General features: G+C 36.8%; 1 protein-coding gene and 1 long non-coding RNA gene across 2 annotated transcripts in view; both read right to left on the bottom strand.

Moving 5' to 3' along the window:
* LOC139710729 (uncharacterized) overlaps positions 1-23,770 on the bottom strand; it is a 37,190-nt gene extending 13,420 nt beyond the window's left edge. The window contains exon 1 of the mRNA XM_071622646.1: positions 23,733-23,770. The gene's annotated coding sequence lies outside the window, so the exon portion shown is untranslated. The remainder of the gene's footprint in view (positions 1-23,732) is intronic.
* LOC139710730 (uncharacterized) lies at positions 49-2,692 on the bottom strand. The gene is made up of 4 exons (XR_011709475.1): positions 2,393-2,692; positions 1,786-1,930; positions 934-1,025; positions 49-292 (listed from the first exon to the last, which is right to left on the bottom strand). It is a non-coding gene; the product is annotated as an uncharacterized lncRNA (long non-coding RNA).
* Positions 23,771-27,556: the final 3,786 nt, after the last annotated feature.

Genomic DNA, 27,556 nt, shown 5'->3' with positions numbered 1-27,556 from the left:
ACTGAGCCTGATGAGGCTGACTCTTCAACAAGAATGTAAGTTCCAACATCAGAGGAGCATATACTGTATCTCAAAAGAGGAAAAAGCAAGGGTATTTAGACCTATACACCGATGGTAGCTGTCTCTTCTCATTGGGCTTCTAATCTAACGATGGAATGGTGCTCGGTCAGGGGCTTGGTGGGAGCTGCAACTACTCTCTCTCTCTGCCTGAGGTGATGAGTGGTGCCATAGCTCCTCAAGGTCTTCAAACGATACTCAATGAATCCATGATCCTTGCCATACAGGTATACTCCTGAAATATAAGAATGCATTGTAAGTCAAAGCTTTTTCTTGAGTCTCAACAAATTTGACTTTGGCACAGAGTTGACTATAACTGATGAAGATCTGATAGCAGTAGAAATACATGTAGTGGCATTCTTATGGAAGAAAACGAGAATAGATTTATTATAAATGAACGGCGCAACTGTCATGTTGGAACTTAAGTTACATTACGTTACGTTGAAGTTAACGTTTATCGAACCAAAGTCATGGAATCAGGCCAATCTGCACACGACTTTATTAGACATCTATGAGAAGGTACATCAAAGATTATAAAAATTCCCCACATTGCCTGTATATTTGCACAATGAGTTAATTAAGAAATAGATGCAATTTCCCTGTGAAGGCCATTTTTTTTTTTTTTTTTTTGGGGGGGGGGGTCATGCCCATAACTTGAAAAACTTTGGGTCCTTGCCCCCTAACTAAACAAGGATGATCAACTCCTCGTTTGGTTGCTTAATTCTGTCCACTAGCTCTTGAGAAAAGTTGAAAATGTTGAAGTTTTTGCAAGCTAGATGAATAAGATACCATGTTACAAGGTATGTCACTTAAGCTTTCTGCTAAAGAGGGCTAAAAAAAGTTGTAGATCACATAAACTTACGAGTATAAACTTACATGTCCTTTTGCACCTTGTGTGGTGTCTCTCAAAGTGGGGTACTGCATTGCAACAGCCTTGGCTACAACATCCTTTGCTCACTACTTGGTATCTGAATTTGAAAAGAAAGCAAGAAGAATGTTAATCATATTCTAGGACGCAATATATAACATCAAAAATTTGGCCCTCATTTTAATCTTTTAAGGGGCTGAACTATTTTTATGCTGTTTTTTTTCTTGGCATTAATTTCTATTGCTATTCAGTACCACTGTTTCAAGTACATTTATTGCTACTTGAAAATTTCATGCAGATAGGTTAAGTGTGAATGTGCACAGTTAGTAGAAAAATTTATACAAGATGTGATTATCCATTGAACTTCATGGCACATCAACTCCCACTTTTTTATTAATCATTGTGATGATTAAATCATAAGTATTAGGACTATTATCAAATCAATATACATGTGGCCCGATGGGGTTACCAAGAAAATAAGTCAGCGTGGAGTCTTGTACGTACATGTACACTCTGTTTACATGTCTCATACAAGTATACCAGTCTTTATTTTTAAATCTATAACCATCACTTCATTAACAATGTTATACTTACCGGTCCCTTCTACTTTCTTTCTTTCTTTCTTTCTTTTTTTTTTTTTTTTTTTTTTTTGGGGGGGGGGCAAATTTTAGTCTGCTTTTCTCTATACTTGAGAAGACCAAAAAAAAAAAAAAAATGAACAGGCAAATTACATGGTTATATATTGGATGGAAATGTAGTACAAGACATGACAATGGAAACCTGGTATTCCAGACCAATTTTCAATAATTATGATAATATAATATATGAATAATAATAATATTTTAAATAATTGAACTTACGCTGTACAGATTTCTGCTTCCATTTTCAACAACAAATATGCTGCAATGATCTGGGTGTGCAGATGTCTCCTCGGAACAGTCAGAACTCCTTCCCTCAGCTTTTGAAGTATCTCTTCCCCCTTGAAGTGATGTGTGTGTTGAATTCCTGGGCAAATAAGTAAAATTTAATGGTTTTATGAATAATAGAAATGGCATGAGGATAGTAGGTTCCTCCAGTTAACATTATAAACTTGAAGAGCAAAATCATTTAACATACATATTTGACATAAGCAACAGCTCTACTTACACAACTCAAGACTGACCAAAACATGGTTTTCACTTCTGTTTATACGGCAAGTAGGCCTACAGGGTACACATTTTTCTTAAATACAAGTACTAACCTGTCAAGACATTCATTTTCAGAGGGAAGGACAGCTCCAAAACTGCTCCATGAAGTATCTTGAAAATCATTAATTTTCTTCAAACAAAATAAAACCAACCAAGCATTCAGTCTCTTAATGTAGCCTCTTATGTAATTATTAAGACTCCAGAATGTAAAATAAATATAAATCAATTTCAAACTAGTCTCCCTTCATTAATCATAGTGGAAAACAACAGAATAGCTTACAGCAGGGTTAATGCAATGGAAGTCCATATCTCAGAGGCTCCTTCGCTGATGTTGGCCCGGTGTTTCCAGCATTCGTCAACCCTGAATTCAATGGCTAGTCGTTGTATGACCACATCTGATACTTTGCAATCTGGTGATCTGCACCCTCTTCGTGTGACAGAGACTGTACAGCTATCAATATCTGTCTTTGTTCTCCAAATGATGACCCCTACACCGAGTTCCTTTAAATCACCATCACTCCCAAAGAGCTGTCATGTCTACGTCTTTATCTGGAGGAAAATATGAAAACACAAGGTTCAGAAATGGATTTAGAACTCATTTCCACAAGGCAATAATTATGCAGTTGTTTTGTCCACACAAATACTAAGTGAGCACCAATACAAAAGCTAGTAGGCCTAATTACTTTTTTAGCTACATCAGCATATTTAATGTTAGAATTAAAGACCCAAAGACGATCTCTGCCAAATTTCAATACCGGTACCTAAGGTCACCTGTAACTTTCATTAAAAAAAAACAATGTTGAAAATAGTACCAGTCATCGTCTGCTACAAGGGGGATCGATCTCCATGATGTGTGAGCACGCTGATCTTCAGCTAGAAGTGTGATGTCACAGTGGACCAACACTTAACACGAACAGTACACGCATCATACTTCTTAATCTTTCCTAATACAGTAGTAGATGATCACGACACATGACATATGGGAGCTAGTGTACGTGGTATTCTCCCAGCTGTTTGGATGCTCGAATGTAGCGGCAAATAAAAGTCCTTTTTACTACATACAGTGTATATAATGAACAATAATCATAAATCACCAAATTTCACAATTCTTTATTACCGTACTGATCGAGATCACCATCTCATCTGGCAACACAGACCAGTGTCAGTGATTCGGCTGTCAACTCAACAATAGCAATGTAGAGTACGTGTCTGGCGCTAGGCGCTTCTAATCTATTGCTTTAATTAGCACAGCTTAGTAACAGTTAAAGTTCGATCTCTATACTCGACCACAGTAATCTCTGTGTGATGCCTTGGTGTGCGCCTCCATAGGTAGCCCCACTCATTTAGGGCTCTGATTATATTGTCTCTTTTACCAGGTTTTTGCTGCATTTTTGCAGTATGGTTGTTTATATTGTATTCTGTTTGTGTCAAGGATCTTGCTAGACCATTTCCAGTCAATTTGTTGGTAAGTTAGCTGTATATTTAAGCAGATGAATTTTGTATCTTGATACTGTTGCCTACTCTGTATTGCCATTTTCAGTGTCCAGCCCAGTGTTGTACACTTGCTTCATGCATCTTGTATGTGTACTTGCTTTGTACTTTCAATAGCATCTTTTGTTGTCACACCGTTCACATGTGTATGTCAATAGCATCACCTCCACAGCAATGGAGGGGATTAAGATCTGGCGTCTCTGGAATCTATTCTTTTGTATACCTCTGATTGTATCTCTCTTGAACGTGAACCATGTATTCATGCTGCCAACTGATGCTTGTAACTGTAATCACAGTCTACTTTCTCCTGTTCACAGGCTTGTCAGACACTGTGGTAAACCTGTTGCATACTATAGCAACACATGTGCATGTTTTCAGTTAGCCATCCTACTGTCCGGTGACATTCAAACAAACCCAGGTCCATGTACTGAAGTCGATGTAATGCAACATGCTAATGAGTATTGCAGTAGTTTTCAACCGAATCGTATTACATATGATGTACATGCCCTCCATCAGTTTAATGGGAAGCCCAGTCATCTACTTCCTTTGACTGTTTGGAGAAGGGTATGTGATCTTGGAATTGCGCAGCAGCGGCGTACTCACAGGGGACGCCGCAGGCGGAGGATTCCAAGGTCACAGTCCCTTTGTGATGCTTCCAGTGGGTCTCAATTTGGTCTATGGAATGCAAGATCCTTGACGAATAAAGTCGATGCAGTGTCAACTCTGATTATAGATAATGATATTGATGTGTTAGTCATCACTGAGTCATGGCTTTCAGGTGACCAGAGGGATGAGCCTACCCTTGCTGAATTGAAATTATCCCTTCCAAATTTCAATATTATCAATCATCCCAGAAAGACATCTAGAGGAGGTGGTATCTGTGTCCTGTATAGGTCTGCTGCGCGTTGTGTTGTCAATGACACACACAAATTTTTGTCTTTTGAACTGCTAGATCTCACGATTCATCTCACTTCTTCATCTACTGTTCGGGTTTATTGCATTTATCGCCCACCCCATTCCTCTCGTCACACCTTTACCAGCAACGTCTTTCTTGATGAGTTTTTAACTCTCCTCGAGGGTGCTGCTGTTGATGCTCATCCAACCATTCTTCTTGGTGACTTTAATATACATGTAGATGATTCTGCTGATAGTTTCGCTCAGTCTTTTCTCAATGCCGTTGAAGCCTTTGGGTTTCATCAACATGTTAAGGGTGCCACTCACCAAGCAGGCCACACACTTGATTTAGTCTTTAGTAGGAAATCTGAAGATATTATTTCCCATATCACTGTATTGCCATCTTTGCCATCTGATCACTCCGCCATTCTTTCCGCCATTAATCTTAAAAGCCCACCAAACCCTAGAAGGAAAGTTAGCTTTAGGAAGCTTCGCAATATTGACACCAACTCTTTCCGCCATGATATTAAACAGGCTTTGTTGACTTCCCAGTGTACATCTTGTCCTACAGAAGCAATTTCAATGTATAATGACATGCTGAGTAATCTGTTGGACAAGCATGCCCCTGTTAAAACCGTGACTGTGACAATTAGACCCAATGCCCCTTGGTTCTCTGATGAGATTAGGGAGGCCAGGAGGCGTCGGCGTCGTGCTGAACGTCGCATGTTGAAGTCCGGCACGCAGTCTGACATGGACCTGTATCGTCAAGAATGTGAGCTGTACTACAGTCTGATTACCGATGCAAAGTCCCAGTACCTGAGAAAAGAGATCGCGAATGCTGACTCTAAACGACTATTCAACTTCGTGAAGAAACTGTCCACCCCTTCTGACTCTTCTATTTATCCTGAACACTCATCTGATTCAGAACTGGCGCACAGGTTCAGTATGTTCTTCATGAAGAAAATCGATGATATTGTGTCTTCCTTTGTATCTGACGTGAACCATTTGGAGTTATCCGTCCAGGCTCCTGAGAACTCTTTGAACTGCAACCTGAGCGAGTTTAATCCGGTCACTGATGAACAGCTTCGACGTCTCATCATGCTATCTCCACCAAAATCTTGCACTCTGGACCCTCTTCCAACTTGGCTGCTCAAAGAGTACCTTGATGAGCTGCTTCCGGTTCTTAAAAACATCATTAACACATCATTGTCATCGGGTATAGTTCCAATACCTTTCAAGACATCTCTTGTTTCCCCTCTGTTGAAGAAACCGAACCTAGATCCAGATGTCCTGAGCAATTACCGACCAATTGCCAATCTGCCATTTGTGAGTAAGCTTCTTGAAAGGATTGGGTTGACAGTAATCATCTGCTTCCTACAAACCAGTCAGCATACCGCAACCTCCACTCAACAGAAACTGCCTTGTTGAAAGTGCTCAACGATCTCCTTCTTGCTGTCGACAAGGGCAATGAGGCTGCTCTTCTTCTTCTTGACTATTCGGCTGCGTTTGACACGCTCGACCACACGTTGCTACTACAACGACTTAGTAATGACTACTCCATCACAGGCACTGCCATCCAATGGATCAAGTCATATCTTCAAGATCGCACACAGAGGGTGATAATCAATGGGACCTGTTCACGTCCTAGTCCTATCAGCTGCGGAGTTCCGCAAGGATCCGTTGCCGGCCCCCTTCTTTTTCTCCTCTATACAGGTCCACTCACCAGAATCATCAATTGTCATCATGGAGTCAACTACGCTATGTATGCTGACGACACTCAAATTTACATAACTATGTCACCTGGCGATAGGATTGCTGCTGTTAATTCACTGAGAGAATGTCTCAACGACATCAAAGCCTGGTCCACTGCCAACAGACTCCGTCTGAACGAAGTCAAGTCTGAACTCATCCATTTCTCATCACAGTTTAGGAGCACAGTTCCTCTACCAGATCTAACTACTCGGGATGGGATTATTAAGGTCTCTGACTGTGTTAGAGACCTTGGCTTTACTTTGGACAAACACTTAACTCTTAAACACCATATCACAAACATTTGTAAGTCTGCATCATGGGGTATTTTCAAAATAGGGAAGATCAGGCGTCTGCTTGATCAATCATCAGCTGAGCGGCTCGTCCATGCCTTCGTCTCCTCCTATCTGGACTACTGCAACTCCCTCCTTGCCGGCCTCCCTCTTTCTCACATATCCCCTCTCCAACGTATCCAAAATTCAGCCGCTAGATTAGTCTCCCTTAGTAGGAGACATGACCATATATCTCCTGTTCTCCGCTCACTACATTGGCTTCCAGTCCATTCCCGTATTACTTTCAAAATCCTACTTCTGACGTACAAAATCACACGTAATCTTGCACCCATATATCTTCAAAACCTAGTCTCTCTCCGCTCCTCCTCTTCTGCCAGACCCCTCCGTTCATCTTCCTCTCTCCAATTACTTCATGGCCCACGTACAAAAACCCGTTATGGTGACCGAGCCTTCTCTTCCATTGCTCCCACTCTTTGGAATAAACTCCCTCTGTATATTCAGAATGCCTCATCTGTCGAATCATTTAAAATTCTTCTTAAAACTCACCTGTTTAATCAGTTGTAATTTTTTTTTTTCTCCTGGAGGCGCACACAGTTATCAATTATTGTACCATTGTATCACATGTATTTTTCTTTTCTTTTCTTTTCTTTCTTCTTCTTTTGGACTGTTAATGCTGATTTTGTTAATGTTATTGTGTTTTCTAATCTATTTGTATGAGTAGAAAAGTGCGCTTAGAAACGTCAGTATGAAGCGCCATATAAATGCAATTATTATTATTATTATTATTAACTATACACAGCCCAGTCGCTGTACATTAAGACGTACCTACGTACAGCGACTGGGCTGTGTATAGTTATGTGATGATATTATGCTTACGAATGTCAATTCAATGGCTAACGACCAACGTTTCATTCATCACTCTTTTTTTTTTTTTTTGAATAGTTCAAGCCCTAGATCCCAACGTGTACAATTAAACCAAAGTCTAAAGACTCAACGTATTATTAGATCCCAACACTAGTGTGTACCAGTTGAGTTTCGGCCTCGGATTCTAGCTGTTCGTAAGGTGTTCTATGGTATGACCAGCCCCATATAGCTAACTGTGCCACGGGCGGCCCGGGGTTATTCGTATAGAACCCTAAAGGTAACTTACTTATGGTCGTTTACGGAGAGGTATAACGTTAGACTAGCCCGTAATGCTGAAAAACATTCAACAAGTTATAATTAGATTGATCTATAGTTTGCTTACCTTCAAAAATGTGCATAATATCTCCGCCCCACTCAATTTGAAGACAGACATTTTCTCACGTCCATCACGACATCCAGGCTCAGATTCTCACGATTGCACTTACACGCACGTAAATTTGTGATCCTATGCATAATACACGTACACGCACAGCTAGCACACAGCACGCAATTGCACACAGTCCACGCAATTGCACACAGTCCACGCATAGGCGACGCGTCGCTGTTCAGGTAAACCTGCTCGCGCCGCGCCCAAGCCAGGGGAAATTGCGGCTGGTGATTGGCTTAGAGTAAACACATGACAGGGGAATTCTCAATTTCTATTGGCCTAGCCAAATGCGTTTAATTATGTATTCACTCGGAATTCACTCGGCTTAATTTTCACTCGGAATTCACTCGGCGAATGGGTTTCACACAAATTTCACTCGTTACAAGAGTGAAATTCACTCGACAACAAGTGAAAGTCACTCTTAATTGAGTGAAATTTTATTCACTCCTTCCGAGGAGTGAATTATTCACTCGAAATTTTTTAGAGAGTATGTAATTTTCATCGATCAATAATAATCTGTAACAGAACGAAAAAGAGCAGTCATAAGATAAAGGTCCTTTACGAACAAAAACACTTACAATGAAAAAACCGCGATATATATTGTAGTGCAAATACAATATTATTTACGTGAACGCAGAGGACGGCGTTTACTTTATTATCAACACACACTCAGGGGGAAAAATGTTTCTAGTCCATTTTCTTTCATAGAAGATGTTGGTATATGTAAAACCCTTGTATTATATATCAAATTAAATCCGTTTTGATTGGCTATCAACCTAGTACTGCAGTAGTTCGATGAGAAAGGGAAACGTCAAGCATGAGTGGGCACATTCGTTTTGTCCGCCAAAGTACAAAAGTAAAAATTGCACTTGACTCACAACTGTCAGAAATTATCGCCCTTTACTTATAACAGTAATAAGTCAAAGGAATGTGTTATTTTCATAGAGGGAAAATAACTTTGTGGAATCCTTCTTTTGCTTCAAGATTTCAATGGACAATTAGACAATGTGGCCTCTCTCAAAAATAAAGAAACAAACAAACAAAAAAGTGTCAAAATGGGTCTAATGCTTACCACTATGCTTCATGTTCCACGTATCGTTGTATAAAGACTATTGTAAAATATATTAGTGTTGTAACTGTTGTGAAAAGAATACCAAAACTTCAGTTATGAAGTGTACGGACTCTATAGCTTTTTACCTAAAACCCTGTGTCCACTTAGGAAGACCAGTCAGTCTGACATCATGTGTTTGTAAATCTATGGAATCCATTGTTCGAGATCATATTATGAAGCATCTTGACAATAATGATCTATTGAGTAGTGTACAGTATGATTTTCGTTCCAGATGCTCATGTTCTCTTCCACTCTTGGATTGTATGGAACAGTGGTCAAGAGTCCTTGACAATGGTGGCAGTTTTTATGTACTTTATTTAGACTTCTCTAACGCTTTTGATCGTGTACCCCATAGGAGGCTTCTCCTCAAGCTAAAACACCTCGGCATCGATGGGAATGAGTTAAAGGGATCGTACAGTTTTGGTTGAGATATAATTTCAGGTTTCTAACATTTTTGGTGAGATAATGAGAAACCTCTTATGAAATATGAAAGAGCATGTAATTCTATGAGGAATTCAACGTTTATTTGATGAAAATTGGTTTTGAAATGGCTGAGATATCCAAAATAGAGCGATTCTATAAAGTATGGGACCCACACTTTAATAAGATTGCTTTGTTTTACTTTGTTTTTGGATGTTTCATTCATTCCAAACCCGATTTTCATCAAATAAACTTTGAATTCCTCTTAAAATGGTATGCTCTGTACTATATCATAAGTGTTTTCTTGGTATCTCGCAAAAAGTTAAAAGCCCAATTCTCATCACCACCAATACTGTACTATCCCTTTAAGCTGGATTGAGGGTTTTCTCTGCGATAGGATACAAAGGGTTAATTGTCCGTGGTGAGACTTCTTCATGGAGGGCAGTCCGTAGTGGTGTTCCACAGGGAAGTGTTCTAGGCCCGGTACTATTCCTAATTTTTGTCAATGATATTTCTGAAGATGTCGACTGTAATATGAGATTGTTTACAGATGATGCCAAAATGCGGGTAGTCAACTATAGTGACCCCGTTGATACACAGTTACTGCAGGATACCATCCACAAACTTGAGGTCTGGTCCCGGATATGGCAGCTCAAATTCAATCACGGGAAATGTCATGCTCTGCACCATGGTCGTAGAAATCCTCGGTGTCAATAATAGATGCATTCAGATGATAACTACGATAATGTTGAGGTTATTGAGACAGTGAAAGAGGAAAAGGATCTCGGGGTGTACTTTTCTCCTGACCTCAATTTTAGTCTTCATGTACACGAAGTAGCTGCAAAGGCGAATAAAGTTCTTCGTCTGATCAAAAGGACTTTTACTCATCTGACTAGGGAAGTGTTTGTCCTACTGTATTTAAGGCCCTTGTTAGACCACTCTTGGAATATTGCTCTTGTGTGGGGGATGAACTTTCAAAGAGTGATGCAAAAAAGCTAGAGTCTGTTCAGAGAGCGACAAAGTTGATATCAGAGGTTAAATTGTTGTCATATCCTGAGAGACTCCAGTATTTGGGGATTCCATCCCTAGAGTATCGTCGTGAACATTCAGATATGATTCAAGTATTCAAAATTTTGCATGGTATGGAAGACTTTGATTCAGCTGTTCTCTTTGTCCTTAATGATCAAGTTACACGCGGTCACAAGTTGAAGTTGTAAAGGAAGGTGTCGAATAAGTAAAATGTTGAAGTCTTTCAGTCAGAGAGTAGTAAATACTTGGAATAGCCTTTGTACAGATGCTGTCGAGGCGACATCTGTTAAAACAATAAAAGATGTTACAAATATATCTAATGATGTATCTAATATTTCAGAAGTACGATGGGGTAATACCTCAAGCAATTTACCTGCTGGCATGGCCGAAATTTTTAATGATTTTTTTTTTTTTTTGCATCGATTGGGAAAAATTTATCACAAAGTATCCCTTCATCTAATAAAGTGTTTTATGATTTTTTAGATAAACCTATAATCCTAAAACTATATTTTTGGACCCTACGTATAATGAAGAAGTTATTGATATTATCCATAATTTGAAAGAAGGGAAAAGCCTAGGTTGTGATGAAATCGATAATTACTTGCTGATAAATATAATTCTTCAAATAATAGATCCTTTAGTATATATTATTAGTTTATCACTTATTACTGGGCTTGTACCAAATCAGATGAAGACTGCCTAAGTTATACCTATACATAGGAAAGGGGAGAAGAATGATGTTAATAATTACAGACCAATATCGTTATTAACTTCAATTTCTAAAATTCTGGAAAAAATAGTATATACCCGAACTGTAAAATTTTTTAATACGAGTAATATATTTACGAATTTTCAATTTGGATTCAGAGAAAATCATAACACCTCCCATGCTTTACTTACCTTTGTGGAAAAGATTACACATGCACTTGATACATTTTCACATACAATAGGAATCTTCCTTGACTTTTCCAAAGCCTTTGATACGATTAATCACGGTATACTTCTCTGGAAGTTATCCCATTATGGTATTCGGGGAAAAGCCTTACAATGGTTCACGAGCTATTTATCTGACAGATTTCAATATGTACATGTAAACAGTTCTGATTCTTCTACGAAGAAAATCGAATGTGGCGTTCCTCAAGGAAGTTTGTTAGGCCCACTGTTATTTATAGTTTACATTAATGATTTTTATAGATCTTCAGATAAACTCTCTTACATATTATTTGTTTATTATTAAAGATTCCAATCTTTTTTATTCCCACCCTGACCCTAATACTTTAATTAGTACAGTGAATTATGAATTGAAAAATGTCTCACAATGGATATATGCAAATAAATTATCACTGGATATTGAGAAGACTAAGTACAAATTTTTCAGTAATTCTTCAGATAGATTACCACGGTAGTGTTGTATTTGACACTACTTCCCTAGAGGAGGTTTCGTCTACTAAATTCTTAGGTATTTGTGTTGATAATAAGTTATCGTGGAAGTGTCATATAAACAATATTTGTAACGTAATTGCACGTAACATAGGCATAATGAATAGATTGAAATATTTTCTTCCTTCTTCGGCTTTGATTACGCTTTATTCAAGTTTGGTATTGCCGTACTTGAATTACGGAATTCTTGCTTGGGGGAATACATATTCGACATTGTTAGATAAACTTTCTCTTCTGCAAAAGATGGCGCTCAGAATGGTTTTTAACCTTCATATCCGAGCACATACTGACAAGCTGTTCCTTGAACACAAAATTCTGAAAATAAAAGAGTTGTATTTGTTTCAACTTGGTCAATTCATGTTTAATTACAACTGCAACCATCTACCCAAAATATTTTATTCTTTATTTCACCGCACATACAAAACTATCCCACGAGACAATCTAAAGAATTTCATCTTCCCTTAGTGAGAACTGTACACACTCAAAATACATTATTTTGTTTATAGGGGACCCGGATTTTGGAATAGCTTGGATAATGATTTAAAAGAATCTGTGAAGTTAATTACATTTAAGTATAAACTTAAAAGATATTTGTTTTCTAAATATACCAGTTAATTTTGTTTAAAGAAAAAAAAACCGTCATGTTTCACTTGTCCTTGAGATTTTGTAGTGTGTCCACAGACCTTTTCCATCCCTCTCCCTTTCCCTTTCCTTTTCATTCTCTATTCTTCCCTGCTCCTCTTTCCTCGTTCTTCGTTGTCCAGTATCTGTCTGAGTGCATTTCCTCAAGTTCTGTTATTTCTGTGTTTTGTGTTATTGTTGTTGTTGTTGTCGTTATGTTTTTTTGCGGCCGATTGCATATCTTCCTTTCAATTTTCCTGGCATACCTGGCCCCATAGTGTCTGTGCCATAAAAACCGATATGTTTGCATTCTAATATTTTAGTAAGTATAGTTCATAATATCTGCATCATATATCAATGAGTAAAGGCACAATAGTATATAGAAGAATTTAAAATGAATATGTTTTATTGGTATAACAAATTGGTGCTGTTGTTGTTTTGTTCCAGTGTTCCACGTCTTACAAGCTTGGCTTCTTAGTGGAACACTGTTTTCCATCATTGTGCTTATTAACTACTTTTGTTGCCATGCCAAAGTGCATTGTTTCTTTTTCATGATTCGTGCATATACTTTATATTGTATTTGAAAAAAAAAATCCTTTATCAGACGAGTGTAAGAAAAATCGAAAAAAATTGTATCACTTTGGATTATGTCAACGTTTTCTCTCTTTTTTTTTAATGATGGAAATAAATACACTATTGAATTGAAATTGAATTGAATAGCTTCAAGTCCAAGCTCAATGATCACTGGAAGCAGAAGCATAACAAATTTCATCCAGATTGCATTAGCTGATTATTCCGTGGATAAAGTACAACACATGGATCTCATCAGGCTCAGGATTAAATCCTTTGAATGGCCCTCTACAAGTTTTCAACTTACAGGGCGTCATCGTAGGTAATTCAGGTAATTCAGGTAATGACATTTATATGAAACCTATGAGGATACTTTCTGCCAGGTACTCCGTCGAACAATACATTCATGGACTTGAAGCACTGACGTTTATCACTACGATGCCCTATACAGAAAGAAAGAACGAAACTACCAAGTCGGAGACTTATTGCACTTGTATGAGGATATTGAGCGCGCCTATATGAGGCCTCTAGTTGGTTATCATGGAAATGTATTTTTATCACAAAGGAAGGAAATTGGGACCAATTGTTGTTATTTTTTTAAGCCAAGAACAGGATTTGCATGCAGCAACATGGTCAAATCGTCTTTACTCCGATTACAAGATGATTAAAAAACAAACAAACTTGGCTTTCCTCATTTTAAGAGACACTGACGATGTAATTTCAAGGGCTCACAGGTTACCCGTCAATATCAATCAATTTTCTCGACATTCAGTAAATGATTATTTTATGAACATTATGTCTGCTGAAGGAAGTTGGAGAAGAGTTGCATTATTGATTTGTCTGTACTTTCTTTTTAGTAAAGAAAGACAAATGTACATACCAAAAGAATATTTTATTAAACATCGTGTTTACCAAAGGGTAGATTGTTTAATGTAGATAAATGACGACATATAAAAAACCTGTAAAATGCATTAAAATAGTAATGTTGTACTTCTCTTTATCATTATTGATGTTTTTGTTTTTTGTTTTGTTTTGTTTTGTTTTGTTTTGTTTTATTTTGTTTTTTGCTAATAGTATACTAACCACCGACTACTCCCGATTTGGGGGCCGATAGAGTTTAATAACATCTTACAACCTAAGTTAGGATTTGGTCCTCATTTATAAACATTCTTTCCCTTATCCCCCTTAGGTAACTTTTGGCACTCATCGATTTGACTTGAAATCTGACATCTGACTTCAGTTTTATATCAGTTCAGTTCAATATCAGCTAATCATGTCTGTCTTATATAGAAGATTTATGAGCAATTCTATCATTTGGGGTTCCTGGGCGCCCTGAGAGCCCCCCCCCCCCCCCCCCCGATTAGTGGATCATAATGCTCATCAGCGCAGACATCTATTTTATCATCCTACACAAGTCCTAGACAAGTTTCCTGTCTCTGTCTTTCTTCTTGACTTTGTTTTTTTTTCGGTTTTGCCATTTAAGTGTGCATTCTCTTTTTCACAGTAAATGGCATTTTTACTTCCTGGTGGCAAATGATGAAATAAGGAGGCACACGCTGAATTGCACAGTGATAACAGGACGAGTGAGGTTGGAAGCAAAGGGGCAGTGAATTTATATAAAATCTTCTAAGGATGGGAAATGAATAAATTATAGTACATTTCCATACAGTACAAAAACCAAAATCTTGCATGTATTCAATGTATATCATATATATTTTTTGTTCTTAATTCCTTAAAAAGGGGAATAATAAAAGAATGAGAGCAGACTCTTTGGATTAAAGGGACATGAAAATACAAAACAAGTGTCCCTATACACGGAGGAAAGATCAAAGAAACAAATCAAAGAAGATCATAGTCATACACTTACCACTAAAATTAAAGGACTTGAGAATGAAAAGATGATATGCTCAATAAAAATATCGACTTTTGACTTATAGGGCTAGGTTTTATAGAAAGATCACACGTATGACATTCAGTAATATGCAAGTACAAAAATGGGGGCTGGCATGCTAATTTATGACGTCCATCACAATATCATTGTGTATTCCTCCATTCCTTGATCTCTCCTTCTCACAAAAATACTTTTTTTTGTCTTCCAATCTGTTAATAGCGGTGTTTTTTTCCCTAAAAAGAAGAAGAAATTTTATGTCCTTTTATTCCTAAGCTTTGCTCAATCTATGCTGCATCTCACCCATTCAATAGTATCTCAGCACTACTCACACACACACACACACACAAACACACACACACAAACTGTATTAAAACATGATACTTTTTAACATGGATATAAAGATTGATATCTGACAACATCGAATGATTTTTAATTTTGGTAAAGAGCATCTCAGCAAACCATAATCAAATACTTGATTAGTAGCAGTCAGGCTCCATGTAGTTACATCAGAAAAAGGTGAAGCTGGGACTACTTCAAGCACACATACTAGTAGCTTGTATGGCATGCATTCTGATGTCAGGACTCCTTGTCAAAGCATCCGGCTGTGCTGGGTGACATCAATGTAGCATGTTGGTACATTTTATTTCAACTTTCACTTCTTTAGTGCAAATCACTGACACCTCGGGGATGACACCTAGATAGCATTCACATCTGCATGTTATCTCATTCTTTTTCATATTGGATGTTGTATAATTCCGTAACCATGTAATTCCGATACCACAGTTACAGCAGAAAATGGTAAAGGAGATATTTCACAAAATGTTTAAGGAGTTTTCAGGGAGTCACATAAGGGAAAGAATTTTAGAAGCAGAGAAAAAATAGTGATTAGACAGTTCAGGGAAAAGGTTTTTTTTTTCAGTTTTAAAGTGAGCACATTGAATCAATTTGTCAGTATCAGATTTTGAAAATTAAAAAAAAAATGTGTGAATAAATGCTGTATAAAATGTGACATTTTGAAGCATAACAAGAAAAATTATGGAAGTATGGATAAAGCAGATATACCTTTAAATTTTGTTTTGAATTTTCATTTATATTATCAAATCTTAGGTAAGTACCGTCAATATTCTTCCGACTATAAAAGTGTATGCAATGAAAATGAGAAAAGTAATTGGAAAAGGGTTTTCTATGTTTCCGTAAATATGCTTACAATAGTCTTTTTGTTATATTCGAGAAAATGAGAATATACTATAGGCCCTATTTTGATTTTTGTTGTTTTTGCACTCCCTATAGACATTTTATAGAATGGCCCAAATAACGATTCACATCTACGTATTCATATATTTTCCCAACTTTGCTGCTATCAAATTTACCTCTGAATCAGTTTTTAAAAAAAAACCTGGTATTGCGCCTGATGTCACTAATCATTTCAAATAGGTGCGCTTTACAATTCTATGAAAGCAAGCTCCTTGATGAAAGACATTTTTCTGCATCGACTAGATCTATACGGGTATATGTACTGTAGGCCTATATGCTTTTTGTAAGTTTGAGCTGATACTAACATAATAAGAACATCGATCGTCGCGTCAGCAATGAGAAGCGAAGAACTTCCGTACAATACATTTGTACACTGTCAATGCCATAATATAACTACACGCAGCCGCTGTCGCGAAGCTACAGCGCTGTGCTCTGCACAGCGGTCTGGTCAGGCTATCAATGCCAATGCTATGTCCAAACAAAGCATGTTATAGTCTACGGCGTCGTAAACGTTGATTACGCAGCTAGTCGCACGACGTCTGATTTGATTAGTCTTTCTTTAATGAAGCCTATATATGTTGCTAATCGTGCAGTGGTCTCTTACAGCTGCCCGATATGAAATTGTTCGGTAACATTCTGAGAAAAAAAGAGTGATTGGGTATTTTAATATCAAATGAAGAATTTATTCTATTCTTTCATTACTTCAAGTCAACGATACGATAGTAAATCACCATCGCCACTGTTCGCATTGGTGCGTTTTCCTCATTGTTATTACCGGTGCATATCAGACTGTATCTCTAGCATTAGGGATGTTGTTTTCGTCGTGGGTATTCCCCATCAAAACAGACTCTGCTCCTTTCTTGTTTTGTCATAGTTCATGCTCATGCATGATTGCGATATGTTATTTCCTTCACCGCAGTATAATAACTACCGGTATACACAGCCTAGTCGCTGTGGCTGTGTATATAAGTTATCACTAGTGTCCCTGTCAGGGACACTAGTTATCACCGCAGTAGACACACAAGCAACACACGGTCGACTATACAGCATATTCGCACACAAACGCACAAAATAGTCTTTGACTTTGAGAGAATGAGGGCTTAGAAATGATAAGTATTCGAGGTCAATAAATTTAGATGCAAACCTAGCCTGATCCCTGGAATTTTCCAATTGCCTTAGGAAGTGTGCTATATTTAATCTATAGGGCAAGTCCAAGATAACACGCGCGTTACGTATGGGACATTCAGAGACTTTTATGACCTGAAAAATAGTGTTAATGGCTTTTGATCATATCAAACTTTATCATGGTGATTGATATCTAGGAGAAGTATAATCATGCAAAAAATGGAGAAAAATGACCTTCACAATTATATTCTAGAAGAGAAAATATGCGCTGTTACGTATGGGACCAGAAAAATTTTGTTTTTTTGAACATTTTTTTCAACCTCAAAACTCTCTGAAAGTATTTCATTCTACAACTTGTAACTCACTGTGATGAAAGTCACAACACTCAAGATTATCATAGGTAAGTTTCGTGTCATTAGGTAAAAAGCTCTAATTACAGGTTCTAATTAAAGACAGACATGACGTGTTACGTATGGGACAGTTACGTATGGGACAGTTTGTCCCCCATTCATTTAGTGTGTGAAGAACCATGTTTATGGGTATTTTGCATAATTATTGAAGTAAAATCAGTTGAAACTACTCAAATACTGATCCAGATTGTCAAGGAAACAATATTCCCGAAATATTCACCATCCTAATCATATTCAATCATATTTTTATATTTTTATGACCAACCTGAGTATGCATGCCCTTTGTCCCCCATTCGTTTAGTGTGTGGAGAGACACATTTATGGGTATTTTGCAAAATAATTTTGTAAAATACCCATAAACAAATTTTTGCATAATTATTGAAATGGAATCAGTTGAAACTACTCAAATACTGATCCAGATTGACAAGGGAACAATATTCCCCAAATATTTACCATCATAATCACATTTAATCATATTCTATATTTTCATGACCAACCTGAGTATGGGGTATGCCCTATTTTTATCAGGATAGTTACTACTGAAAAATTGAATAGTTTAAAGTGTTTACTTCCATTGATGAAGGGCAGTTTGCCATTTCGTTTCAATAAAAAACAAATTGACACAAGAAATATTAATTTTTATAAATAAGCAATACCTGCTGCGTGGAACCCCAGTGATCGAGTAGATATATGATGTCTGTCTAGAAGTCAGGTCATTGATTCGAGTCACACCTCAGTATGTATACCCATGAATTTTGTCGTGGCTATTATTGAAACCTGAATAAGGACAATTTGTGTATCACTTGCAATAAAAAAAAATCATTTTACTTTATATTCTTTTTAAATATTTATATCACAACCATTTCAAATTGGATCTCCATCACTAAACTTTGAATTCCTCTAGTCTTAGGATTGTATGCTCTTTAGTAATTCATATAATTGATTTCCAATCATCTCATTAAATGTTGAAAACTGAATCCCCATTTCTACAAAAAAACTATACCATCCCTTTAATGCTGTTTTTTCATTGTGTATTTTGCCATTTTCCCCTCCCCCTTTCTGAAAATTGTTCAGTCAAGTACATGTATTGTTTAAAGTGTCTATAACTCAAAAAGTAGCGACAATGTTGGGATGCTTTCTTCAGGATGATTGACCATTTGTGTACTGAGAGACGTTCCCAGCTAGCTACATGCATTCACATGCATTATGTATGAGGATGTCCCATACGTAACGCATTTGTCCCATACGTAACATTATTTCAATGCCTTATAAAAAATATTCCTTTTACTGTTTTTTCTTTTTTCTGTGGTATTTAATTTCTCTAAACAATAAATTAGAACTTTCCAAAAGGGCATTAATATAACCTTAGCAATTTCAGAAAAAACCTAAAAAAATGACCTCAATTTGTTACGTATGGGACATCTCATGATAGGACACGAGCTAATTTGCATAATCATTTGCATAATCCCTAAATTTTCATATCAAGTTAAACTATTTGATGAACTTCTTATGTCCACATATTAATCAAATATCATTTGCTTTCCTTTGAATTAATATGAATTTTTATAAATGTCCCATACGTAACGCTGTGTTTCACATTTATGCAAATGAAGCCCTTGAAATTTGCATAAATTTACGTAATATAATTTTTTCCTCCATGGAAATCAAAACTTCAACTCATAAGCTTTAAAATGATACCAAACATGTCAATATTGAGCAAAGATGAAATTTTGCCTTCTGAGGGGACCTTATCTTGGACTTGCCCTATATCGTTTTTAGCTCGTTTCTGTTCATATTCATAATCAATAGAGGCTCATCAAAGAATTAAGACGGATATAATAAATTCTGTTAAGAAAATGATCAAAGGTTTGATATTCTCCTATCACACCTGCGAAAATACAAAGGCAGGCCTTACAATGGGTTTGCAGAGCTACCAAGTCTCACTCATTCTGCGTGAGACTCAAGCATTTAGGGTCTGTCTCACGATCTCACGCATGGCACCCATTTTTCTCACGCATTGGGCGAAGTCTGCAACTTGAGCCTATAATAAGGAGCATAGCTCAAAAGATTTAAGTGATAGTTGCAGTTGAAGGTATATTTCCCTTTATTACGTCTTTCAAAATAAGTAAAAAATGGTCACTTAAGTATGCACCTGATCGCACCATTAAGGGCTAAAAATTGAAAAAGCTCCCTACCGTGGGAGGCCACAGGGGGGAAACACCCCTCCTATGTACACCCTCGCTTGCGCGCACATTCGCGCGCCGAGATGCCGAACGATGCCGAGTCATGAAAATCTCACTCATAATTTTTTTTTGAACTTGGCATCCCTGGGTTTGTTGTAATTAACAGTCAAGCGTTTTATGGAATTACTACTATAAATATTACATGTGAACCTATACATTGTACACAAATATTCATATTTTTTATTTATTGATGTCTATTGATTATATTTGAGATTAAGGGTACGTTTCATGAAAAAAAATCGTAATTTCATTATTCATACCACTCAACATAAATTTGCCATATATTCTTAAAGATATTTCAATAGATAGATAGCAGCGATCGACAACTTTTCACACTGTTCGTGTCCATGTCAACTTTTCTTGAGCAACCAATTTCTTACCGCTTCAACATCTATTTGATTTGATTTCAGTTGTTATTTAGTTGTTGATGATTTGTAGGGTAGAAGTATACATTCGAGTACATTTATTTCTTTTTTCTAAATCTCAAAACCTCCCCGCATATCGAAGAGCATGTCCTCACACACTTAATGAAAATAGTAGATAATAAATCCTTTATATGGAGAAAATTTAATATCTTGCTTATTTTGAAAGCGAAGTTGGACACGACATGAATGCCAGTTGTGTCTTGTGCAATAAATACAAGAAATAAATAAACGATAACATGTTCTGCCACGAATAATATCCATCCTATTCCATGTGCACAAGGTCAATTTTCAAAATCTGTCACATGATATATAATTATGACAAATAATTGAGTGATGTAAGTATTGTCACTTGTCTGCTTGCGATTCATTTCACTGTTTATACTATGGTCTCACACTGTGTATTCATTCCTTAGCCTGCAGCTTATTTTAAGTCTAAACACTCGGCAGCCTTTAGTCGGCTGTAGCATAAAGAGGCAATCGTAAACAACACTCCCCTATCAAAAGGTTTCTTTGAATATTTCTCATGAACAAGAATTCGTGGATGCAAAGAAAGGGCCACATACATGTACAGCAGAACATGGCTTACCATTTGCAGCTTGCAAAAAAATATATATATTTGATATTGATTAATTACATGCAACTGGGATGGGAATCTCACTTATCTGGTGCCACTTGCAAACTCTCTGTATCTGCCAAATTTCAATCTCAATTCTAATCTATGTATTGTCCGGCAGGATATTCATATTATTCTAAGCCCTTCACATGTCATAGTGCATATATACATACAAACACAATAAAAATCACAAATCACAGAACCATTTTGACATGCATTTAACATTCAGCTTATACTGCGTTAAATTTTCGAACACGTATATATCTAAAAGTTAATCAAAGTAAGATTTCAATATTGCACATCTCAGAACTAAACAAAAAAAAAACTTTATAAAGTCACCAAAATTGCAAGCAGTGTAAACCTTCGGTCAAGCCCTCCTGTAATACGCCATTCACGAGCCTTCCACCTAGGAAAATCATTTTACTGCTTTCTAAATTCGATGCACTTAGACTTATATTTTTAGACCCAGAGTATTTCTATACAAGTCCAGAAACAGGTATGTTAAAAGGCACAAAATAAATAACTGGAACATTAACTCCACAAGGTAGGTTGGCCTGATACAGTATATGTTCTCAAAAATGATATTCTCACTTTGGGTCTACAACAAAACCAGATCCTTTCTTTTCCTTGTTACTTCATGTATTTCTGTTAGAAGCACAACAGACAGGTGTACAGCAGACACAAAATAATTAGGCCTATATTCACACAATTAATTATCTCTCACACATAGTAGTAGAGCCCCTATTATAGATGAAATATCCACACTGTTTTTAACAGGGAGCTTTACAGAGTGGATATTTAGTGGATACATGGAGGCCAGTATAAGATGTTTTTTTTTTTTTCAATTCAATTCAATAGTGTACAATGTATTTATTTCCATCATCAAAAAGAAAAGAAAAAGTTGACATAATCCAAAGTGATACAATTTTTTCATTTTTCTTACACTCGTCTGATAAAGGATTTTTTTTCAAATACAATATAAAGTATATGCTCGAATGATATCATAAAAAGAAACAATGGACTTTGCCATGGCAACAAAAATAGTAAATAATCACAATGATGGAAAACAGTGTTCCACTAAAAAGGCCAAGCTTGTAAGACGTGGAACACTGGGACAAAACAACAACAGCACCAATGTGTTATACCAATAAAACATATTCACTTTAAATTCTTCTATATACTATTGTACATATACTCATTGATATATGATGCTGATTCTATGAACAATACTTACTAGAATATTAGAATGCAAACATATCACATTTGTGGCACAGACACTATGGGGCCAGGTATGCCAGGAAAATTGAACGGAAAGGAAGATATGCAATCGGCCACAAAAAAAACAACAAAAAAAAACATAACGACAACAATAACAACAATAACAACACAAAACAGAGAAATAACAGAACTTGAGGAAATGCACTCAGACAGATACTGGACAACGAAGAACGAGGAAAGAGGAGCAGGGAAGAATAGAGAAGGAAAAGGAGAGGGGAAAGGAGAGGGATGGAAAAGGTCTTTGGACACACTACAAAATCTCAAGGACAAGTGAAACATGACAGGTTTTTTCATTAAACAAAATTAACTGGTATATTTACAAAACAAATATTTTTTTAAAGTTTATACTTAAATGTAATTAACTTCACAGATTCTTTTAAATCATTATCCAAGCTATTCCAAAATTTGGGTCCGGCGTAAATAAATGTATTTTGAATTATATAGCTATTATATTATATAGCTATTCATGAAAATTCCACGTTATAAAAACATGAAACCTCGAAACGCTGTCTGATTCCTAAGTGCTCAGAAGAATAGAAAACTTAAAATGATTGGGTTCTACAGGGAAACAAAGCAGAAAACGAAGCAGTCCATAAATAAACCTAACAATGTGCATCCAATATAACCTTATGTATATTAATAACACTGCGTATTTGTATAGCCCGGATTGGAATTTTCTCAGTTTTGCTACAGTTTATCTCTGAATCAAATAATTGCTTCAAGTCACAATCACCTTAAACAGCCCAAATAGATGCGCTAGGATCCCATGAGAGACATTTCTCTGCATTTACTATATTGTCTCGTGGTTTGTCTGTTTGCGTTTGAGATGATACTCAAAATATATGAACATCGAGTGTCATCAAAGTAGAATACACAACAAGTGTCAACACCACGCCTAACTGCGACAGCCGCCACACGCAGGTGTGGCGGCTGTCGCAGTCTCCGGGGTCTCCGCAGTCTCCGCAGTCTCCGGCGCGGTCTCCGGGGCTACACCACGCCCAAACAAAGCATGCCAAATGAAGTGGGGGACTGTCTTCCACCTCCCTAGCCCCGGAGACCGCGCCGCCAGGCGCGGTCCTGGCGGCTTCCCCCCAGTTTCGCTGTGAGAGCTCCCCTATTCTGTGTGCTTGTGCGAGTGATTGTGAATTCTGTGAACATCGGTGAGCTTCTTATAAGACATCATTTTGTGCATCACAAGCAATGGAATGCCTCAAACAGTCGCCGATGATAGTCATTTAGGTTTCATCGACCCATGTAAGTATTCCTAGTAGTTTCTGTTGAAAATTTAAGGAAATATAGCGCCGCAAAGGCACCCGTTTGTTCAACATGAAGATCTGAAATGGGAGCACGGCGCAGCCGCCACACTGCGTGTGGCGGCTGTCGCAGTTACCACCTCCCTGAAGCCACAATGTGAACTCATCTCTAAAATAAACAAAAACTTGAAAAAGACCGATATAACGATACTTGCTTACCAGATATAGATTTCTGGGCATCGGTCAAAGTGATGTTCGAAAATCAAATATGAATCCTGACTGCGTTGATCCTAGCCGGGCCGAAAAATTGTGATGAAATTAGCTACGCGTGTACGGAGTCAATTTACTGCGTTGCCAATTTGACAAGAATTAGTGATGGACAGGTAAATTAGATTAATGTGCAATACCTGTCATAAGAGGGCGTCCATTGCAGAGCTCTTACAGAACTGTAGATAGCTCAGACTAGAGAGATATTAAAACTCTCCACTAGTGAGAGTTTTGGATAGACTCTCTTCCAATTAAATGCATAATTGCCTGTAAAGATGGAGTAAGATAATTAAGTGGTTTCTACTGATTTTTTTTTCCATTACAAAATTAGTACATTCACACAATTTTCTACTGTTAGCAGAAATCTGACTGTTATATTTGATTTTTTAGACATGTTTCTGTTTTTTAAAATGTAATTCTTTTTATTTAAATTCTATAGGCTCTAATTCAAGTGTCAATTTTGGGGTTAAAATACTTACAAAGTTACATTAATTAGCATTTACATTTTAATGAAAAAAAAAAATGAGTTCACTGTATAATCAGTGACTTCTTGTACTGGTTACATGAACTTGTTTGCGAGATCCTTGTATAGTGATAACATGATATATGTAATGAAATTCATGTAAGTGTATCAGCCATCATCTAGACCTACCGTAAATAATCTGATGTCATACCACTGAAATTCCACGTGAAATAAAGTGTTCAAACGATTTGGGTGGGCTTTGCTCACCATGTATTCTAATTTTGTATGTTGCTATCTATTATAATTTTTTTTTTAAACTTTCAAGTCTTCTAGGTCAATTTGAAATGTTTTAATTGACATGAAGCTGATTTTAATCTTATTTTTGCACCTACTTGAATCAACCCTAGCTGCTTTATGACCCTGGTGAACTTGATATTTCTGAGTAAATACATGTACTCCAAGTTAAGGCAGAAACCGAGGTACAACCCCCTTAACCACTTATTATACATACAAATCACAAGAATGAAAAAAATCAATCTCATACACACTGACTGTATTTGGTAAAAATTTGTAACCAGCTCCAACTACACACAGCATCCTCATGCACGTGCACAAAGCTATTCTTTTCATAATGGCGAGATTGCAATTGATTCAGAATAAGAGTTTTGAGTAAGAAATACCCATACCAACTTTAATTTAGACACACATATCACACAGAGATATATTGATATAATTATGAATATAATATTTATTCATTTATTGCAATGCACAGTCTAATTTAATACAACTTCATTTTACACAAGTTCAACAACATTGTTTCTTTGGAAGGCAGTTTCACTCTTCAAGTTTTGGGGTGATGTGATTTTATTACATGTACATATCATCTTGACTGTTGGGGTAAATAAGTATGGAGTTCTCCCCATAATCTGGGATTGGAGGTGTTTGTCAACCTCTACACGATAACAATTGAACACTTTTTTATACATTATAAGGACAAGACCGTACTGCAGAGATGTAGCATTTGACATACAAATTTAGGAAATGCTGTTAGATTGTGAATAAAGGATAAAAGGGAGCATATATAGCTCTAAACAAAACCAACTTGAAAGGCCAAAGTCACACACTTCGTCAGTGCCCATGGTGTCACAAAAGATTGAGAATGATAAAATCAGTTTCTGAATCAAACATGAAAAGCATGTCTGATCATGGACAGACAATACAGGGAGAACTCTTGGACTTGTCATGTAAAGCTTTCATTCCTCACAGGTGAAGATACTAGTGTATACCTACACCATACTTTGAACAATACATTTCATGTAACTATTCTTTCATACTTTGGGATCTTGAAGAAGGTGAGCACTTTAAATTCACAATTTTTAAATTTTGCCCCCAGCCGTACCCCCACATGGAGGCAACACAGGTACCATTTGTGTTTAGTTGAAAAATGGAATAAAGTTGAACTGAATTGAATTTCTACAACTTTGCATCCCATGATATAAGTGAGATTCCCATCAAGTTTGGGTATCATTTAATGATGCATGGGACAGAGCTATTCTCCATTTTATTTAAAAGTTAACTGCATTTCCTTAATTTTTTTTTATTTATTTACTCGACATAGCACTTTTGCTTATATATTATACAGGTTGGCCCAGAAAGAACGGAACGCCTAAGATCTTTAATTTCAGCAATATTTTTGAAAATATGTCATTCTTTTGCATGCTACTGGAAAGGCCATTCTTTTTCCAATACAATGACACCAAGTTCTTTAATTTTGGTGGATGCGTTACGATTTTAGGACCGTTTTTGTCAACTCTTGCAATTTTCAAAAGGTGATCATTTTGCACTCTCAGAGATACCGAAACCAGGGAGAATTCGGCTTGCCGTAGAACCAGTTACGTTCACAATGTGTAGAATGTGAATGAGACGACCTGACGACAATAACACTGTCCGCCCCACATTTCGCACATTGTGCACGCTAATGGTTCTATGGCAAGCCGAATTCTATCGCTCGTTTCGGTATCTCTGAGAGTGCAAAATGATCACATTTTGAAAATTGCAAGGGTTGACAAAAATGGTTCTAAAATCATGGTTCTAAAATCATAATGCATTAACCAAAATTAGAGAACTTGGTGTCATTACATGGAAAAAGGAATGGCCTTTCCAATAGTATGCAAAATAGTGACATATTACCAACAATATAGCTAAAATTAAAGATCTTAGGTGTTCCGTTCTTTTTGGGCAACCCTGTATATATCTCCTCAAAATAAGTCCTGCAATCAAACTTTGACGTATCACATTTCCCTTAGGAAATTGCTTTCATTAAATAGCCCTTAATTCTCTTTATTGCACCACACTTGTTATAACTGTGCAATTATGAAGTGTGCACCATAGCTGAGTTTGTGAGAAGATAAAAATTGCCATGGCAATGCTATTTTCTTATGCTAACACATTGGTGTCTTCCATAACTACACAGGTCTATAGATCATATGTACTAAATTTGACCTAAATTGCTTGAATGCTGTGAAAGTTATTTGATCCACAAGGTTTTGATAAAATTGTGGTTACCATGGCAATGCTTTATCTGAGAAGCATAGAAATGTGTTATCCACATCTATATATCAACGCTATATTATGCCTACCAAATTTGATTTCAATTTCTTCAAAATTGTGGATCGAAGCAGTGCACTCCACAAGACTTTTAAGAAAACATGTGGTTACCATGGCAACGCCTTGTGCGATACAAACACAATGGACATTTTGTATAACTACACCTATAAACCATCATACACACCAAATTTGACCTTCATAGCTTACATTCTTCAGTTTGATACAAAAATGAGTGATTACCATGGCAATTAATGCCTTTTCTTATACTAACACATTGGTGTCTTGCATAACTACACTTACAAATCATCATGCATACTAAATTTGACCTTAATTGCTCAAAAGCTGTGAAAGTTATTTGATCTGCAAGATTTTTGTAAAATTGTGGTTACCATGGCAACACTTTGTCTGACAAACACAAAAAACATGTTTTCCACATCTACACCTCATCAATGCCATCATTTACCCTAAGTTTCATTGAGATTACTTCAAAACTGTAGAAGGAGTTCGCGACGCAAGATTTTGCAACTGACCGACCGACCACCCGACCAACCAACATAATGCTGATTCCTATATACCCCTTTCAAACTATGTTTGGCGGGGGTATAAAAAGATGTCCAACATGCATACAACAAGGCCATTTTCCTTTTCCTTTAAAGACAGGATGATCCCATTGCTTATCTCTACAACAGGGCTCGACACTAACTTT

Source organism: Diadema antillarum, unplaced genomic scaffold (assembly GCF_040938485.1).
Source record: "Diadema antillarum isolate AM-2024a unplaced genomic scaffold, OU_Dant_1.0 seq00001558_RagTag, whole genome shotgun sequence".
In the NCBI taxonomy this organism is placed as follows: Eukaryota; Metazoa; Echinodermata; class Echinoidea; order Diadematoida; family Diadematidae; genus Diadema; species Diadema antillarum.
Note: the sequence above shows the minus strand (reverse complement) of the source record. Positions and strands in the feature narration are given on the sequence as shown.